Genomic DNA, 18,448 nt, shown 5'->3' with positions numbered 1-18,448 from the left:
TACACCATGGAGTGCACAGGAGACATCCACCGGATCAAAAAAATGCCACCTAAATATATTTTGCGCAACACAGCACGCGCGGAGCAATGGCTATAGCTGCAACTGGCGCGATACGTGATGCACCTGAAGACATTGAGAAAAGTTAGTACCAGATAGTCGCTCTCCCTGACAGAATTCCTTAGGACAGAATAAAATGCGAAGATTCCACGCACTTTGGGAATCTATGTTACGCTAAGCGTTTCGCGGACACCAGCAAAACCTATCGTTTGGGGATCCGCAAAACGATACCAGGTGTACCAACGTATTGCTGTAAATCGAGCAGTCGTGTGTGGGTCACGAGCGCACGTGTGTGTGTGTGTGTGACGACAGCGGCACGACGGCAACTACGTTGTAGACGATCTTATGACAGCCATGGCACGATTTCTATGCCGCCCGTTCGAGGCGCGCCTACCGCATGACAATTGTTGGATTCTACATACGAGATGCATACGTAGGTAGCGAACGAGCTTAATCGAAATAAACACGGATTGCGACGTATTCAGCGAGTACGCGTTGTACAGTCGTATATATACGTACATATGGTTATTTTATGTGGTGTATATGTTAAGACGACCATTTGTGCTTCGACGAACAAATGTTAAAACTTCATTACCTCGGACAATCATGAAATGTGCACAACGTCGCGCCGTTTCTACGCAGCTGCTACGAAGAATGTACTGGGCAAAGTGGGCCGGTCTCGGAGATAACGCAGTCCAACACGGCGCCTCAAAGCGCGAGCGACGCGCTTGTGAGCATGTCACAGGAAAAAAAGCCGACAAATTGGCACGGGCTGCACGCACCGAGTGCTTCAAAGAGCTGGCTGGTGTTGGAACGAGACAAGGGGACAATAACGTAAAGCTATTCCCCAAACTGTTTTTATTCCAATCTCCTGACGTAAAAGTAACGTAACCACCGACGCAAGCATCGAGCGGTGACCCGCAGCGTTGTCTGAACAGCCCAATCAAAAACTCTTCTCGCTAATCGCGGTCACCTTTGTTCGCTTTCAAAACGATTAACATTGCCTGCACTGAGAGGTGTTTGTTATCTATTTGGCTGACAAGAGGCGAAGAGCACGCTCCAGTGGAGATGGTTTCGATGGGGCGCAGCCCGGTGCGTTATAACGTAAAATGATTCCAAACTGTTTTGATTCCAATTTCTGCAATCAGCCTCCACGATTAGTCAAACCATTTTCGGGCCACTCCCAACTTCGCCTATCTGTCACGCAACGTCACGAAAACCGCGATAGCTCCCCATCTGATATAACGTGTACTTACTGAATATGCATGATTAAACCGCACAAACGAAAAATAATCATTCCTGATTCGACGCCTTTTCACCTTTAGCCCTCTGCTATTGGTCCAATGTTTTTGGGTTGCGCCCACTTCGCCTGTCTGTCACGCGACCTCACAAAACCGCTAAAACTCGCCACGTCAGAGTGACGTGTACGCGAAAAAAAAATGCATTAATATGCCGAACAAAACTGAAATTTTTCCTGAATAGCCACAGACTGACTGCCCCGTTCCGAAAGAAATCGAAGATGGCTGCCCTCCGATCGCTCAGTACCTCGCTACTCGCACCTGCCGGTGAGCATGTATTTATTTGCGCATGATAAATATTTTCGCGCGGCAGTAAAACGTTATCGAGCCCTTTCGGCATGCATATGACATCGCTCTGCCAACTCTTCCTTGCTGAGGATCCGTTTTAGCGGCATTCTGATCCTTCCGTTGCACGCCGCCACGATTTTCGACCAGCCACCGAAAGCTAAGTAAGGCGAAGCGGACCAATCGGTGAAGCCTGCACCAACCTCTTCATGCGGTTATCTATTTTCACTGTGCAGGCTCGGCCCCATCAAAACCCTCTCCAGTAAAGCGTCCTCCTCGCCTCTTGTCAGCCAATTAGATAAGAAAAACCACTGAGTATAGACAATGACATTGCTTTTGAAAGCGAACAGAGGTGACCTCCTATAAACGAGAAGAGTGTTTGATTGGGTTGTTCAGACAACGCTGCGGGTCACCGCCCGATGCTTGCGTCGGTGGTTACAGAAATTTGATGTCAGGAGTTTGGAATAATTTTACGCTATAGCCACCCAGGGCCGGTATTTTGTAGCGATGCAATTATTCTATACTAGTCTTATTATCCCCCGTTCACGGCCGGCTGATCCCGTTGATAACGTGAGCGGACAGTCGCTCTGACCACTGACCAAACGCGAAAAGCGCAAAAAGGCATTAGGATCGGAAAGGAATCGCTACAAAATACCGGCCCAGGGGCGCTATAACGTAAAATGATTCCAAAATGTCTTGATTCCCAACTCCTGACGTCAAATTTACGTAACCACCGACGCAAGCATCGGGCGGTGACCCGCAGCGTTGTCTCTCACTCTCCTCGTTTATAGGAGGTCACCGCTGTTCGCTTTCAAAACCAATTACATTGTCTACACTCAGCGCTCTTTCTTATCTAATTGGCTGACAAGAGGCGTGGAGCACCCTCTTGTGCAAAGGGTTTCGATGGGGCCGAGCCAGCACAGTGAAAATAGATAACCGCATGAAGAGGGTGGTGCCGGCTTCTCCGATTGTTCCGCTTCGCCTTACTTAGCTTGCGGTGGCTGGTCCAAAATCGCGGCGGCGTGCAACGGAGGGATAATAATGCCGCTAAAAGGGATTCTCAGCAAGGAAGAATTGGCAGAGCGATCTCGTATGCAGGCCAAAAGTGCTCGATAATGTTTTACTGCCACGCAAAAATGCTTATCATGCGCAAATAAATACATGCTCACCGGCAGGTGCGAGTTGCGAGGGCCTGAGCGATCCGCGGGCAGCCATCTTCTATTCCTTTCGGAAAGGGGCAGTCAGCCTGTGGCTATTCAGAAAGATTTTCAGTTTTGTTCAGCATAATAATGCATTTTTTTTTCGCGTACACGTCACTTTGACGCGGTGAGTTTTCACGGTTTTGTGAGGTCGCGTGACAGACAGGCGAAGTGGGCGCAGCCCAAAAACATTGGACCAATAGCAGAGGGCTAATGGTGAAAATTCGTCGAATCAGGAATAATTATTTTCTTTTATGCGGTTTGATCATGCCTAATCAGTAAGTACACGTTATATCAGATGGGGAGCTATCGCGGCTTTCATGACGTTGCGTGACAGATAGGCGAAGTTGGGAGTGGCCCGAAAATGTTTTGACCAATCGTGGTGGGCTGGTTGCAGAATTGTAATCAAAACGGTTTGAAATAGCTTTACGTTATAGCACCCAAGCATGCGTGCGATCGTGGCCTAATGTTCAAAGCATCAAGCTGCTGTGCTCGACCCCAGTGGTTTTATTCCAACACAAGTTCACGCATTATTTTAAGTAAAGCTAGGCGAGACAGGATCCTACCTACCTAAATACCGCAAAGTGCCAAGAATGAGGTGAAAATTGTGCAGAAACCATCGACGATGATTGTCAATGTATGCGAATAGCCCGAAAGAACGCTTTATTTGCCAAGTTCGACCACCGACTAACCACGAAAACGCCGAAAAGAGCAAGATAATGCTATTCGCTTTTAAAAGGGATACACGAACGCCCGAGCAAGCTAGTGCGCAACGTATTTTAATGGACAGTATTCCTTACGCGTTTTAGAGCGGTTCCTGGAGAGCTCACGAGGTGATTAGCGTCGATTTACAACCCCTTTGACCCTCCTCTCTGCTCACCGCCTTTAATGCACCAATTCATACCCCTTTTAATTTTCGTATCCTTTTCTTGTTTCCTGTGGTGCTCGACTTCGCATAAAAGCACCCGAAATTTTTTTTCGGATTAAATATAATGAAGAACGTGGTGATTTTTTTCCCCTGAAAGGCACAAACATTTAGCTAACTTCACATCTGAAACAGTGAACAGCAACCCTCTCGCATGTCTTCCGTATAGTGCCTTGGTCTATTCTCGATCGCCAAATTTTTTAACGCCGCCGACGATGGCGGCGAGGTACGGCTTAAGTGTGTTTGAGCTCTAACGATTGACGTGGAGCATGGCACTCGCATCTAGCGTACGCGGTGCAACTCATAAACGCCTGAATGGGTCTTCGAGATCTTCAGTGTGAAGTAAAACGGAGTGCCGGAGATCTCGGAGGTGATGTCGAAGCTAGGTATACTAATTTCTGCTGCGTTTTACGATCTGGGAGGTTAAATTACGGCGGAATGCTCCTTTCGGCCCCTGCCGAGGCAAGTTTTTCTCGCGTCGCTGATATTGTGCGCTTTGCGTGCATACGTGTTCCTAAAGTGAAAGCAGTCAGCACGGCATGAACAGCTATTCAATGCAAAAAATTAGCTGTAATAATTACTCTAATGAAAATATGCAAAGTAACTTGATCGTCTTAAAATAAATATCATACTCCGATTTAACTACTATCACGGAGGCATGCTGTTACAACGCACGCAAGAATAAAAATTCAGTAATTATAGAGCCTTCGGTGCGCGTTCTTTATCGTCAAGATAATCATTGAGGCGAAAACAGAAATGACTGTTTCGAAAGAAACGGCACATATCAAGCCTCCCTGTGACTACAGTATAGACGGGTTCATTTTGACCGCACGCCGTATCTATTCGGGGTGCGGTCGGAGCCCCATTACATGGGTGACCCGCCCTTAGCGCTGGCAAGTGCATAGAGGTCTAATAAATTGTGACGCAGTCGGTAAATGTCATGTTCCAAGTTTTATTTTAAGGTTGCTTGATTGGTTGGCTTATTTATTAATTCATTCGGCTTCATACCCCGAACTTAACTTTGGGCTACGGCAGATGTCGCGCTGGACGGAATGTTCCGGATAAATTTCTAACTCCGAAGAAGCGCAACAAATGCTCCTTCCCCATTTATCTGACAATTCCTGAAATACACAACAAATCCAGTCAGCCTGTTCCGGCACTATTTCAATTGGCCCAGTCCCACCTATTTGAAAAATTTGAAGGTTATATTGAGGTATTCACGGACGCATCTGTACACAGCGACGCGCAAGGCGCTTCTGCAGCTTTCTTCTGCCCTTCGACTGGCATCAGACGGGTATTTAGAATACTACATCCAACCTCATCAACAACTGCAGAACTAGCAGCGATTGATGTTGCTCTGAAATACGTACACGAAGAATTAAACGCCTTGAAGGTCGTCATTCTTACAGACTCCCGTGCTGCCCTCAGCAGACTTAGACAAGATGCCGATAGCCCATTGTTGTGCAGTATCCAAGAAACTTCCGGCAAAATTACTTCCTGTGGAGTGTCCCTCATTGCCCAGTGGGTACCCTCGCACGTGGGCATCGCTGGAAATGAAGAGGCTGATCGCCTCGCTTCAAGCTGTGCCCACCATGAATGTGACTGCCCTGACATTTCGTGCACATTTGAAAATGCCCGTCTCCTGATACGCCGACACCTCCTAAAGCAGCACCCAGACCGGCGTGTTGCAGACGGATCGTTCCCTCCACGCGTTCGTGGTCGAGGCCTGCCCCGTCGTGCTAGAGCACTGTTATACAAGTTAAGGGTTGGGTGTGTGTTGGTGCGCGAACGCCTATACCGACAAGGACGTGTGGACAGCCCGTCGTGTACGTTTTGTGGCTCCTGTGAGACCCTTGAACATCTCGTTTTAGAGTGTCCCGCATTCGTTGCGCCGCGCGCATTACTAATTAAGGAGTACAGACTTATGGGGCTGCCATGTGCGACCCTTGACGATTGCCTTTTTCCAAGGGGGAGCGCTGCAAGACGTGACCAGGCCCATCGAGCCCTGCTAAGTTTTCTGAAGGACACTGACTTGGCCTCCCGTTTATAGACGTTATTTCTATTTTTGTTTTGTTTTTGTTTTGTCCTGTCTGTGTCTCCGTCATTTCTTTATTTCCTCTTTTCTTTTCTCATATTTTCATTTCCTCTATTCCCTCCTCCTGTAGGAGTAGGCAGGCGTTGTGCCCCTCTCGGTGGCAGTTGTCAGCTTGCTCCCTCCTTAATCCCTTTGTGTCCTTGTGTGTATATGTGTACAAATCAAATAATAATAATAATAATACCACCTGGAATTCTTTACGGTACGCTGAAATATAAGCTCACCGACATGTTTGCTTTCCAATCCCTTGGGGATGCGGCCACTGCGGGATGCCGGCAATTGCTGCGCTGGTGGGTCACATCCTAAATATTTCACCGAGTTGCATGCAGCTTGAGGATGTCACTTATCACTAACGCTGCTGAGAGGAGAGGAACAAGGCGGCGAAACGGAGCAATGATAGGGTCTCTACACTCCAGGAGGTCCAGTCTGACAACATCAAGCGATTGGTGGCTATCAGCAAATACTGCTAAATGGCGCCACTCGCAAGTGAAATCGGTCTCTCCATGAAACTTCAATGTGTAGCAGGCGAAACACCTCCCATCTGGAAATCCAGCGTCCCGCGCGAAAATAAGGTCCTCCATTGTCTGTGTGAGTGGTTGGAGCTAAAGGTGTTCTATAAAGATAAATAAATTTTCTAGGCCAGTCGGATCAGGACCGAGGCAGAAAAGGACGAAGAAGACGCACAAGACTAAGTCAGACAAGCTAACATTAAATGCTTCCGCTGCATACATATAGGATACGTCGAGTGGATGCTACGTATTTAACGGTACACCAGAGTTTCTCAAATGGAAACCAGCTGATCGACTGGGCTGGATCCATACTGCATTGATTCGCATCGGAGGTGGATGGCTGATAACTAAATATAGAAGATAAATGTTTATCAATCTTACATGAGGCATCGTGCACATTTCTCTGCACACTCTGTTGTATGTCCACTGCTGGTTATGTTACATACGTATACCGAAAGTGTTGAATAAAAGAGACATTTGTAAAGAAAATACGTCTTCGAGCTCTGAGCTTAAAGAAAAAAAAATTGTCTAAAACGGCAAAAAGTGTGTCGCAGTCAGCGCATATGCAGATGACCTCAAGGATGGAGTTTAAGAATAATACCAAGCATTAACTTCAAGATATAACTCTAACTTAGTGACAGGTGACGACTGTCTGTAGGGTAGATGCTCCGGAGAAGAGCGGAAATTAAAGAAAGCAAAAGGAAGCAGCCAACAGCCCAGCCAAGAATCGCCAAGTTGTGCATTGAGCTGCGCCACCAAGATAATAATGCTTGCTATACATAGTCTGACTTCACTGATGAGAATGATAAGAGCTAAGTATGCGCAGAAGCTTGGCGCCTGGACACTGAAAAGTAATCACGGGCGGGCATGGGAAAGATGCTGGGGCGAGTGAGCTGGGCCTGGAGAACTGAGTGTATACTTGAATGGATTCTAAAGATAGGTGTAAGAACGTCTGGGTGACAGTGCAAGTTCAGCGCGAAATAATTGAACAAGCGGCGCGGGGCCAGTCCTGAGAAAGGTCAGGGAAACCGAAAAGTAGCGCGGCCCTGGGCAATTTCTCGCGAACAACCGGGCGCAACAGTAAAGGAGAAAGAAAAAGCGGTAGAAGCTTCATCAAGCAGACAACTAATCGTCTGTTGCGCGAACTAGGGTGTACGGAACATCTGCCCGCCGCTAGCTTTCTGGTGCGCGTGGAGTAAAGGAATAAAAAATGATGACCACGGATGTGCGTGTATGTATCTTCGTAAACTTCTTGAGACGAGAGAAAGAGACTGCTGGATACTCTTCACCGAACTCACGAACCTGCGAGAAACTGCAAAGCCAGAAGAGAGAAAAGTACGGAGAAGCTACAGGAGAACCCATTTCGTCATCAGGACGCCGCCAGGGCATATACACACTGATGACTCTCAGAAACCAGGAAGACACGCGCGCGGTCGCTCGTCTCGAGATCCTCGAGGACGCCTCTTCGCACGCAGTGCCCTCCGTCCATCAGCGTGAGTGCAGTCTTCGCGGTCTTTCACACCTGCTGCTCGTTTTTCGAGATTTCTCCTTGTCCACTCTCGGCGTACGCGTCCTGCGGCCGTCCGCCAGGAATTTCCTTTTACCCTCGAATTCTCTGCGCCTCCTTCCACCGCGGCGTACGGGATGACGAAAGCAGCGTATAAGTAAAAACGAGGCAACGGTATACGCAGGATAGTGGCTTTATGATAAAGAGCCAAGCGAGCGCCGCTTTCACGTCTCACGAGAAAGAGAGAAGAGGGTCATGTTGGTCGTTTCGAGGATTGACGATCCAGCTAGCGGCGTAGGACGACGCGTACGACGCGGCGGAGTGCACAAACTCGCTGTCGCGCTTCCCCACTCGACGGCCACGGGATTGTCGTGTGTCATGGCTGACGTTGCGAGGTCGCGCCGTTGAGCGCGATGCCAAACGCCACCCGGAGAACAAGCGAGCTCTCTTGTCTGCGGCCCAAGCCGGCGGACGTTTGTTGACTGCAGGGCGGGGGGCCAAAGTGCAGTGGCGTTTTTCAATCTGGACCGTTGCGAGGGCAGAGGTCAGCGGTAGAGGTGTCGGCGGCGGTGACAAAGAGGCCCCGGCCTTGTCTCACCAGCGGTGGCTTTGCTCGTTTCTCTTGCGCCGGAGCGTTTTGGCTACTTTTATATTCGAGGAAGATTTGCGTGCATGCCCAGAAAAAACGAGTGCCATAAATCTGCTTAAAGTGTGTGACAACCGTTCCTTTGTTTTGACGCCGTTATAGTAGCGGCGAAGAACCTGCAGGCTAGCTGCTAACGACTCGATGAAAAGTCACACGGGAAGATTACTTTACGCCTGCTTAGAAAATGGCTTATTCTTTGGCTGCTGCATACTCCCATTGGAGGCAACGCTTTGGTTCGTTCGCTCGGGTTTTGTGTTCTTCTTTTTCACACGTTCGGTATTCCTGTTAAATTCGGTGCAGTCGGTATATGTCCTTTCATATTTGTGAACGAGTTATGAGTCGCTAAGTCATAGCGCCATATATGTGACTCTCAGAATAATCAGAACAGGCAATCAGAGAATAACTTTGCATTGTGTGATGTACAGATTCTTAAATTTTGTATACTCTACATCCGTGCCCGTGTCGTTGCCGTATGTTTCAGGCCCTGGCTTTGAAAAATACAACCGGGTTAAATTTTCAGGCTCTTCTTAATGTTAGCGTTTCTCTACCATCAGAATTAGGTTCACTTCGCGACTAAGGTATATCTCTCAGATCTCCAGTTACCCTGATCCTGCGTCCGCCGAATCTTTCAAAAATTTAATCTCATCAAAACACCCTAATCCTACGCCACCCTTGACAACGTTTTCCTTTTGTTTACACCTATTTTTTGTTACTGAAACCGACTAACGGTTACTTGTTTCATTCAATAAATCACCTTCTCAACCCCATTTGTTCTTATAATCTCAACTATAGAATACGATCTACCTGTGTTTGCTCTCTAATCCCTAACTTTAATCATACGCCAGTTTTCCTCCGTTCCAATGCTTGTTGTGTGGTTACTATAGCTTCGTTTTCAAGTTCATGTAAGGCCAGTTTCAGTGTCAGTTTATGACCAAGTTCACTTGAAACGTAACGTTTTAGACGGATCTCTTACGAGCAAAAGTCTAGAAAAGTGGTGGTTGCGAGTTCCAGATGCAGCACAGTCACTGTCAAATACCCGACAGACCCACCACGGCGGCCGCATTTCGATTTGCGCGAAATTCCTAAGCACTTGTGTACTTACATTTACGGAGCACGTTAAAGAACCCCAGGTGGTTAAAATTAATGCGGAGTCCCCCCCTCACAGCTACAATTAGATCGTGTTTTTGGCGCGTGAAACCTCAGAATTAATTTTTTTTAAGAATCGAGTCGTAAATTGCTTTTTGCGCAAGGAAAACTTTCATAATCCAGTCGTGGATTTTCATAATGCAGCCAGTGCCGATAGATAGCTTAAAGATTTTTTTTTTATGGCGATGAAGCCTTGCCTTAAGGCTTAATGTTTGGTGAGTATTATACAGTATGTGTGCGTAAGACCTGTGCTGTGTATGAATTCAAGCAGCGTTTTGTGGTATTTGATTTTATGTACCCAGCCATCATAGCTGGTCGGGGCACTGTCGCGGAAGTCAGCTTGCAGCATGATACAGGAGCATTCATGCCTGCAAGCATCACAAGTTCATACTAAATGGTAAGCATCTACTTCGCTCACTGGAAGGGACACGTTGCACTTAGTGGAAAGCGCGGCCGGCTTCATGTATAGGTGGCAGCCGGGGTAATGACGTAGGGATTCCTTTCGATGGATTCTATTAATTTCTTATCCTCCCGCAGATAATGCCGATGAAGTGCCACACGGACCCTTGCCTAAGCGTGAAAAGGAATAGCATTGAAATATATTCATCACATAATCCCGGGCTAGATCAGATGATTACATTTCTTTACAGGTGTGCTGCAATTAAATTAAGAAATAATCATTTGGATATTTCCGCTAGAACACTGCACGGGCTCGAGCTTACCCGAAAGCCCGGGCGCGACCCCGCCCATGGGCCGTTTCGGGACGGGTAGGGCCGTTTTTTCACTGGCTCGGGCCGGGCTCGGGCACGGCATGGGCGTTTTGACCCGGGCCTGGGCTGGGCTCGGGTAATTCGACGCGGGCCCGGGCCATGCTCGGACTTTCTGGTGGTGTGCATGTAATGTGCAGCGAGTTACCCTCGCGCGTCTCGACCCTGAAAAACCTGTTGCCCCGGCGCAGCTGGAAGCTAGCAGTGCTACTCCTCTGTACTTCCCTTTTCTTCTTCCGTCGTATTTTGCGCTGTTGCAACAGAATGTAAAAGTCCAGAAAGACCGAAGTCACCTCAAATCAAAGGATTCCATTGTATTCCTTACCTAAATCAATGTAATTGATGCTTTCAGCGCGGTGTAAGCGCGATCGCGACTTGCTGATTCTTCAAAGGCGAATTGGTAAAACGATGACTGGAAAGGTAAGATAATTCGTCACGAGGCTGAAATAAGGCACTGCGTCCATACATGATTGCACGCATGTTCTCAACCAGCCGCCTATAGCAGCAGCACATTACGCTGCACCATGGAGAAACGAGAACCTTTCTTTCTGCATGAACTTCATCCATGCGCTGCGCTCACGTGGCTGCGCTTCAGCTAGAGTGTACTAGAATACGGTTGAGTGGGATGAGCGGCTGGGGCGGCGCATGCTTTGCAGTGAGGCGCCCGACGTGGAAAAATACTGTGGCGACGCGGCGATAGAAGTGGATTGGGCTGCATAAAAGTTGCGCCATTGGAAACTGCTGGCGATACTGCGTGGCAGGGTCATTCGTACTACTTTGCAGGCTAGTATTTGCGTTCAGACGGCTCGAATGGTGTTCATAATTGCATATGACGATTCAGTAGAGGTACCAGCAGTCATAGAGGCATTACGTAACCAAGGAGTACAGGATGCATACGTGAATATGTTGGCAAATATCTACAAGGATTGCACAGCAACCTTGGTTCTCCACAAGAAAAGTAGAAAGTTTCCTATCAAGAAAGGGGTCAGGCAAGGAGACACAATCTCTCCAATGCTAGTCACTGCATGCTTAGAAGAAGTATTGAAGCTTTTAGACTGGGAAGGCTTAGGAGTGAGAATCAACGGTGAATATCTCAGCAACCTTCGGTTTGCATATGACATTGTCCTATTCAGCAACAATGGGGACGAATTACAGCAAATGTTTGAGGACCTTAACCGAGAAAGTGTAAGAGTGGGGTTGAAGATTAATATGCAGAAGACAAAGATAATGTTCAATAGCCTGGCAAGGGAACAAGAATTCAGGATCGCCAGTCAGCGCCTAGAGTCTGTAAAGGAGTACGTTTATCTAGGTCAGTTACTCATAGGGGACCCTGATCATGAGATAGAGAATAAAATTGGGCTGGAGTGCATACGGCAGGCATTGCCAAATCCTGACTGGGAGATTACCACTGTCGTTGAAAAGAAAAGTGTACAATCATTGCATTTTACCGGTGCTAACATACGGGACAGAAACTTGGAGGTTAACAAAGAATCTCGAGAACAAGTTAAGGGCCACACAAAGAGCGATGGAACGAAAAATGTTAGGCCTAACGTTAAGAGACAGGAACAGAGCAGTGTGGATCAGAGAATAAACAGGGATAGCCGACATTCTAGTGGACATTAAGTGGGAAAAGTCGAGCTGGGCAGGTCATGTAATGCGTAGGATGGATAACCGGTGGACCATTAGAGTTACAGGATGGATACAAAGAGAAGGGAAGCTCAGTCGAGGTCGGCAGAAAACTAGGTGGGGTGATGAAGTTAAGAAATTCGCAGGCGCAAGTTGGAATCAGCTAGCGCAAGACAGGGGTAACTGGAGATCGCAGGGAGATACCTTCGTCCTGCAGTGGACACAAATATATATGCTGATGATGACGTATTTATGCCTTAAGAATAAATTCCTTTCATTATCTTCTTTATTTTATTTTTAATGCCACTCGGTGGTCTTTTTCGGTCTCGGGCCGGGTTCGGGCTGGGCTCGGGCCTTTAAGGTAAAGGGGTGGCGGGCCGGGCCGGGCGGGTAACGTAGATTATTTCCGGGCCCGGGCCGGGCTCGGGTCTCGTCATAAAACTTTTGGTCAGGCTCGGGCGGGCAGCCCGATGTAAAATCGGCCCATGCAGTGCTCTAAGTTCCGCACACGCGCGTTACGCAAAGCGCCTTTCTGGAGTGAGAGCTTTGCCATCAGACTTGTACACAGTACACAAAAAAGTAATCGATTACAATTACAATTACTTCATTTAAAAGTGTAAATTATTACAGTGACCAATTACTGCCCTATGAAAGTATAATTGACCAAAATGCAATAGATTACTTTTACGTTACGTTTGGCCTGGTCTTTTCAATGCGCCCTCTGCAGCCCTGCTCATATTATCTTCACTAACAATTGCTTTACGCAGTTTTCGTTGGTCATCTTTCCTCGGTTACCTTTCCTCTTTCTTTGTTTTTTTTTAAGATACCGTGCACCACAGAGTAGTGTAGCGATGTTGTACCGCACGAACACTGTGCGCTCAAGATTACGGTTACTCAGTAAAATGTCGGTGTGCTCGCGTCTGGGTCAACTATGAGACACAGCGCTTCGTCGTGGCGGTCGCTCGGAGAAGGCGCTCCCGGTAGGGGCAACGCAGAGATGAAAAACTCGGCCGTAGGTGATTTCCTGGCATCACCATCCGAAGTGGCCATCGCTATTGAGCCTTGTCGCGTCAATATAGTAACTGGGGCCGAATTCACAAAGCTTTTCGTTCGCAACAGCTCTATTGCCATTCGCCGACCGGCTTCGTTAATGATATGTCTGGCATCCGGATTGGCTGTAATTTTCTCTTACGAGCAATGCTAGCGTAAGACGCTTTTGAGAATGCGGGCCATGGTTGTTTATAATTGGTGACTGCAAAATGTAACTGAATTACAGTTAGCGTTACCGAGTAATCCATTATTTACAAAACTACCAAAGAATGTAACTGATTACGAGTACTTATTCATATGTAATTGGCTACTTACAACTATGTTTCACAACCACCTGAAAGTTTGATGGGGCTACAGAGGAAGCCGGTATACGAGTTCCTCCGAAAGAAAGCCCCAACGATGAAGACATTGTCTGGAATTATCGGACCCTTGGCTTTGAGAACTTACATCGCAGTTGACGGCTAAGCAAAGCGGGTCGGCGCGCAGTGTGTCAAAGTTGATTTTTCACATTTCTCGCAGCAAAAACAAAAAAAGGGGAAAAAAAGGGGTGGGGTCTCATTTCGCGTAACACTCGTGTGCGTACCGAGGTCCCAGATGTAACCTTTGAACGAGTAAGACTTTACATTGTTTTTGTTTGGTTGTCATACCTGATCACCATCCCTGTTTGAGGCCATCTATGACAGTTTTTGGCAAAGGCAAAGCCCGTTATGTACCATGCAGTGCTGAGCACCCCCCCTCCCCGTAGGCAAATGGCTCAATCGCTATGTGCGATCTCACGCACGTGTAGCGATCTCACTTGCTACTCTCGCAGGTGACAGGTGTGTGCGCGTGTGTGAAGAGGCGGCGGTCCCAGCCTTCAGGAGAGCAGGTCACGTTTTGATGTTCCGTGCCAACGAGAAGGTTTTTGACACCATTTGACACCCTTGCTCGGAGGCCATCGTGAAGTCCGTTCCTCCTCCGCGAAGCTCGGGGGCTCGGCAGTCGTTGACCCGGCGCTCGGGATCGCCTTCAAAACAACCAACACCGTCTTCTGCGCTGAAACGACCTTCCGCATTTCACCCGTCGCTCGCCGTTTTCCGTTTCTTTTTTTTTTCTTTCCTTCTTTTTTTTCGGAATTTTTTTTTTCTCCGCAACTTGGCATTTAATCTTGGCCCGGGACCAAGGCCGCTTCGAGCGTATTCAGAATTCCTAGCCGGTAAAGACATACGCGCAACGCACTCCCCTTCTCGAGAGGAGACCTGCGCGCGACCTTCTCCACTTCAGGGAAATCTAAAAATAGAGAAACCGAACGGAAAACTCTCTTTTCCGCGTCTTTTATGTCCACGCGTCTCTCGTCTACTTGGGCACGATCTCTTCGCTTTCTTTTTCTTTTCTCTCTCACTCCTCTTCGTCGCTTCTCTCTCTCTTTACGGTCATCGGTGATCTTCTTACGAAACGCGGAAACGGGGTCCACAGAGGGCAACGAGAGCGGGATATTCCGCCTGCCACCCGCTTCTTCGCCGTGTACTTACGGGACTCGCCGTCTCTTTCGCCCACCGAATCTATGCAGCCCTTTCAAAACCAAAGCAGTTCGGCTTGCCACATTTCAACCAAATGCACACTACGAGATTCCCCTTCCTGCACCGCTCTCTCGTTTCGTTTCCTTTTTTTTTTTTCTTTACTGAATACGCGTGCGCCACCGATGTCCCATGGTCCATCGCGTTTATCCTTCTCTATGCCGGAACACTTCCCCCGTCTCTCGAAGCTTCAGCTGCGCCGACCGATGTATACGTGTTCAATCATTGCATAAAGAAACAAAATATCCCGCATACTAAAGCAGGAGGACAAGGCGAAAGAAAAACAAAATGGCGTTCCGTTGAGACGGGCAAACTCGCGTGTCACTGGCATGAAAGGGGGGCATTAAAAAGGCACGAGCCGGCGCGCTTACGGCGGATGCCGTTTCTCGCGCCTCCAGGAGTCCCCCCCGCCCCCCTCCGCCGCGTTGGGCCGCGACCCCGAACGCGGCGACTCTTCGACCTCCTCGCGCAGCTGTCCAAGTTGTTAGGCGACCGTTTTGCCCAAAGCGAAGGCGAGCTTGAGTTGCGAGCGCCTCGTAAGGTCTTATTCGGCATCTCTATAGCCATGCATCATGTATATACCACACTTCCTTACCTGGCAGGTTCTGCATGGCAGATGGGTGCAGCTCTGCAGCGGCTGACCGCAAAAAAAAAAAAAAAAAAAAAAAAAAAAAATGCGACGCGGCAACACGGCTCCTTTTCGCGCCACCTTCGGCTCCAACCAAAGCCTGCACGTTATTTCCGTTATCCTCCTCGACGCTACAGCCCCGTGAAAAGCGCCCGGAGTAAATCTGAGGCCAAGGAAGAGCTGACCCAACGCCGCGCCGGATTAGTTGCCGCTATCGAGCGTTATAGCATTGTACACTACGCGTGTCCGAGCCGGAGATGATAGAAATATACATAGCAGCACACGAATACGTGATTCTCTTTTCGCACGCGCTTGTTTGCGACCTTCCTCAAGTAAACCAGCCAACCAACCAGCAGGAAAGGCAAACTCAAGAGATTACGACAAATGTGGCAACTAAACCGAAAGGAGTCCCCCCCCCCCCCCCTTTTTTTAACAGAAATACCGCCGGAGGAGAGTGACGCATGACAGTAAATATGATGTGTGGGAAAAGGCGGTACTTGAATCGGCTGTGTGACCTGCATCGACCACCGAAACGCATCTCAGGTGCCTGAAAAAAAAAAAAAAAAGCATGAAGCTGCTCACCTATCTCACCATTGAGTTGAGGAACCGCCTATGGTACGAGTGCTGTGGCTCACGGCCTTATACGATCAACAACGTAAATGCCAGCTGTGTTTCGCTATACGGATGATTTTGCACTTGAAACAAAGTGGCCAGCGCACCGTTCACTATTCAATGTCATGAACTCGGAAAGACCGCCGGCGACGAGGACAACATTACCCCTATGTTGTCCTTGGTCTCACTGTTTGTTGGCTTCTTGTGATATGATTAATAAAAAATCGGGCCCCTCGATTCCCTTTCTTCTCTTTCATTACATAACGAGGGCTCGAATCTGGCAACATTGATGCTTTCAGGTAGCATATGTGGGTTTATTGACCAGTTGCCATCACCCAAAATTCGTGACGCCTGCGGCAGAAAGGATGTTCCACATCCGCCGCCTAGGTTTGTGATTGATGGTGCTGGCTGACACTCCCAGGGTTATTCTAGTGGTAAAGCATAAATACCCCATAATGTGGATGGGAAAACGGCTCCGCGGTAGCTCAATGGTAAGAGCATCGCACGCGTAATGCGAAGACGTGGGCTCGTTCCCCACCTGCGGCCGGTTGTTTTTTCGTCCATTTTCCTTTTCATTAATTTATCACTTCTTTAATTCAATTAGTAAGTACAAATAATTTCCCCTATGTTGTCTTTGGTGTCACTGGTTGTTGGCTTCTTATGATATGAGTAATAAAAAATCCGGCCCCTCAGTTCCCTTTCTTCTTGTTCACACACACACACACACACACACACACACATATATATATATATATATATATATATATATATATAGAGAGAGAGAGAGAGAGAGAGAGAGAGAGTATTCATGCTACTTCTGTTAACTTGAGCTGCAGAATATAGATTGTGAATGAGGACTCATAATTCATTGACGAGACGCGTAAAACGTAAGCTCGTAATCGTTAACGTAGCCTGTCACAATTTTGCCACACTTAACGGTATCGAAATTCCAGTGCAATAATATCCAATGGAACTACTAACTGTATACTCACCACTTTCTCTCACAGTGGCAATTTCGATTACATTGTGCTTTAAACCCTCTGGTTCGCGCATTGGCATATATACAGGGTGTTTCAGCGAACACTTTCAAAAATTCTTAAAGGTTGCCTGTGGCAGATAGCCTAATTCTAGCTCATGAGCTGGTCTACGCGAAGAGGCGGACATTACTTGCACAAGAAATTGAAATTCATAATTGTTATAACTGCAGTGTTCTTATCATTTCTCAGATGAAGCCGACAGCTACACGTGCCATTCTAGGTGCCTATCTTAAGTTTTCTTACTTTGTTGCCCTTCCCCTCATTCCTTAACCTGTCTTTATATTTCGACATGCACTGCAAATAAACGCCCATTCTTCCAGCTTGTCAGCTTGTGTGTGCCTCGCCTGCGTCATGCGCACTGTCCGACCTACGATGTAACAGTGGCGACGAGGTTGGGATTTGTAAATTGCAATATGGGCCATCAGGTAATTAGTTAAAAACCTAATTAGTGAATGTTTGTTGATTAGTCGATTATGCATTTCAATTTTTGTGCAAGTAATGTCCGCCTCTTCGAGTAGACAAGCTCATTAACTAGAATTGGGCAATATGCCACAAGCAACCTTAAATAAATTTTGAAAGTGTTCGCTGAAATACGTACGTATACCGCAGCACGCCGTCGTGGCTTTTCCCTTGCTTCATAAGTTTGGATCATACTGGATCACGCTATTCTTCCCTTTGCTCAGCACGTAGGAGACAGGTTGATTGGATCAGCACTTCTGTTGTTCCGCGTGCAGCACACATATACCGCGGTCTAATCAACTCGCCTCCGCTGCTTTACGCGGCTGATGATTTACGAACACCGAACACTCGAAGCGATCGAAAGCCTGTATCGGGCGGGTGGGTGTTCGCTTTCTCTCCCTCTCTAACACACACACACATACACGCACGCACGAACGCACACACACACACACACACACACACACACGCACACACACACATGCGCTCGCGCTCGACGTTAATACGGCGGGACAAATTTGATTTAAAAAACAGAAAGAAAGGCTGAAAACAAGTCGGGAAGGCCGATAAAAAGACTGACCAGAGAATGGAGAAGCAGAAACGCACTAGGGCGGTCTGCTAGAAAGCGATGCTTATATCAATTTAAACAGAGTTTTAAACGGTGGACAGAGGGCGACATGAACCTGGTCGTCTCTATAGGGCCCGATCGATGCGCTTGAGGTAGCCTACATGTAGGAAAAGCCGATGACGGCCCGAGGCTGTTGTGGACGAAATTCCGCCCCTATTTAGGATGGCTTACATTTATTTCAGAATAAATACACTCCAGCTAAAGATATACATGGCCTCAGCGTCATCGTGAGCCGACGTGTACTGGGATGTTCATTATTGTGCTTTTTTTTTTTTTTTTACTGAATACCATAAACATGCAGGTTATTTTCAGCAATTTAGCACTTGATAGTTGTTTAGGTCCAGCATCAAAGACTTCTATCCTGATCTCTATATTTCCGTGTTACGTCCCACATTTCTCTTCTCAGGCGTGGTTATGAAAT

The 18,448-nt window shown here is 47.7% G+C and overlaps 1 protein-coding gene across 2 annotated transcripts in view; it reads right to left on the bottom strand.

The window, feature by feature from the left end:
* LOC119437472 (uncharacterized) overlaps nt 1–18,448 on the bottom strand; it is a 258,469-nt gene that overhangs the window by 140,273 nt on the left and 99,748 nt on the right. The gene's annotated exons all lie outside the window — the stretch shown is intronic.

This window comes from Dermacentor silvarum, chromosome 1 (assembly GCF_013339745.2).
Source record: "Dermacentor silvarum isolate Dsil-2018 chromosome 1, BIME_Dsil_1.4, whole genome shotgun sequence".
Classification (NCBI taxonomy): domain Eukaryota; kingdom Metazoa; phylum Arthropoda; class Arachnida; order Ixodida; family Ixodidae; genus Dermacentor; species Dermacentor silvarum.
Note: the sequence above shows the minus strand (reverse complement) of the source record. Positions and strands in the feature narration are given on the sequence as shown.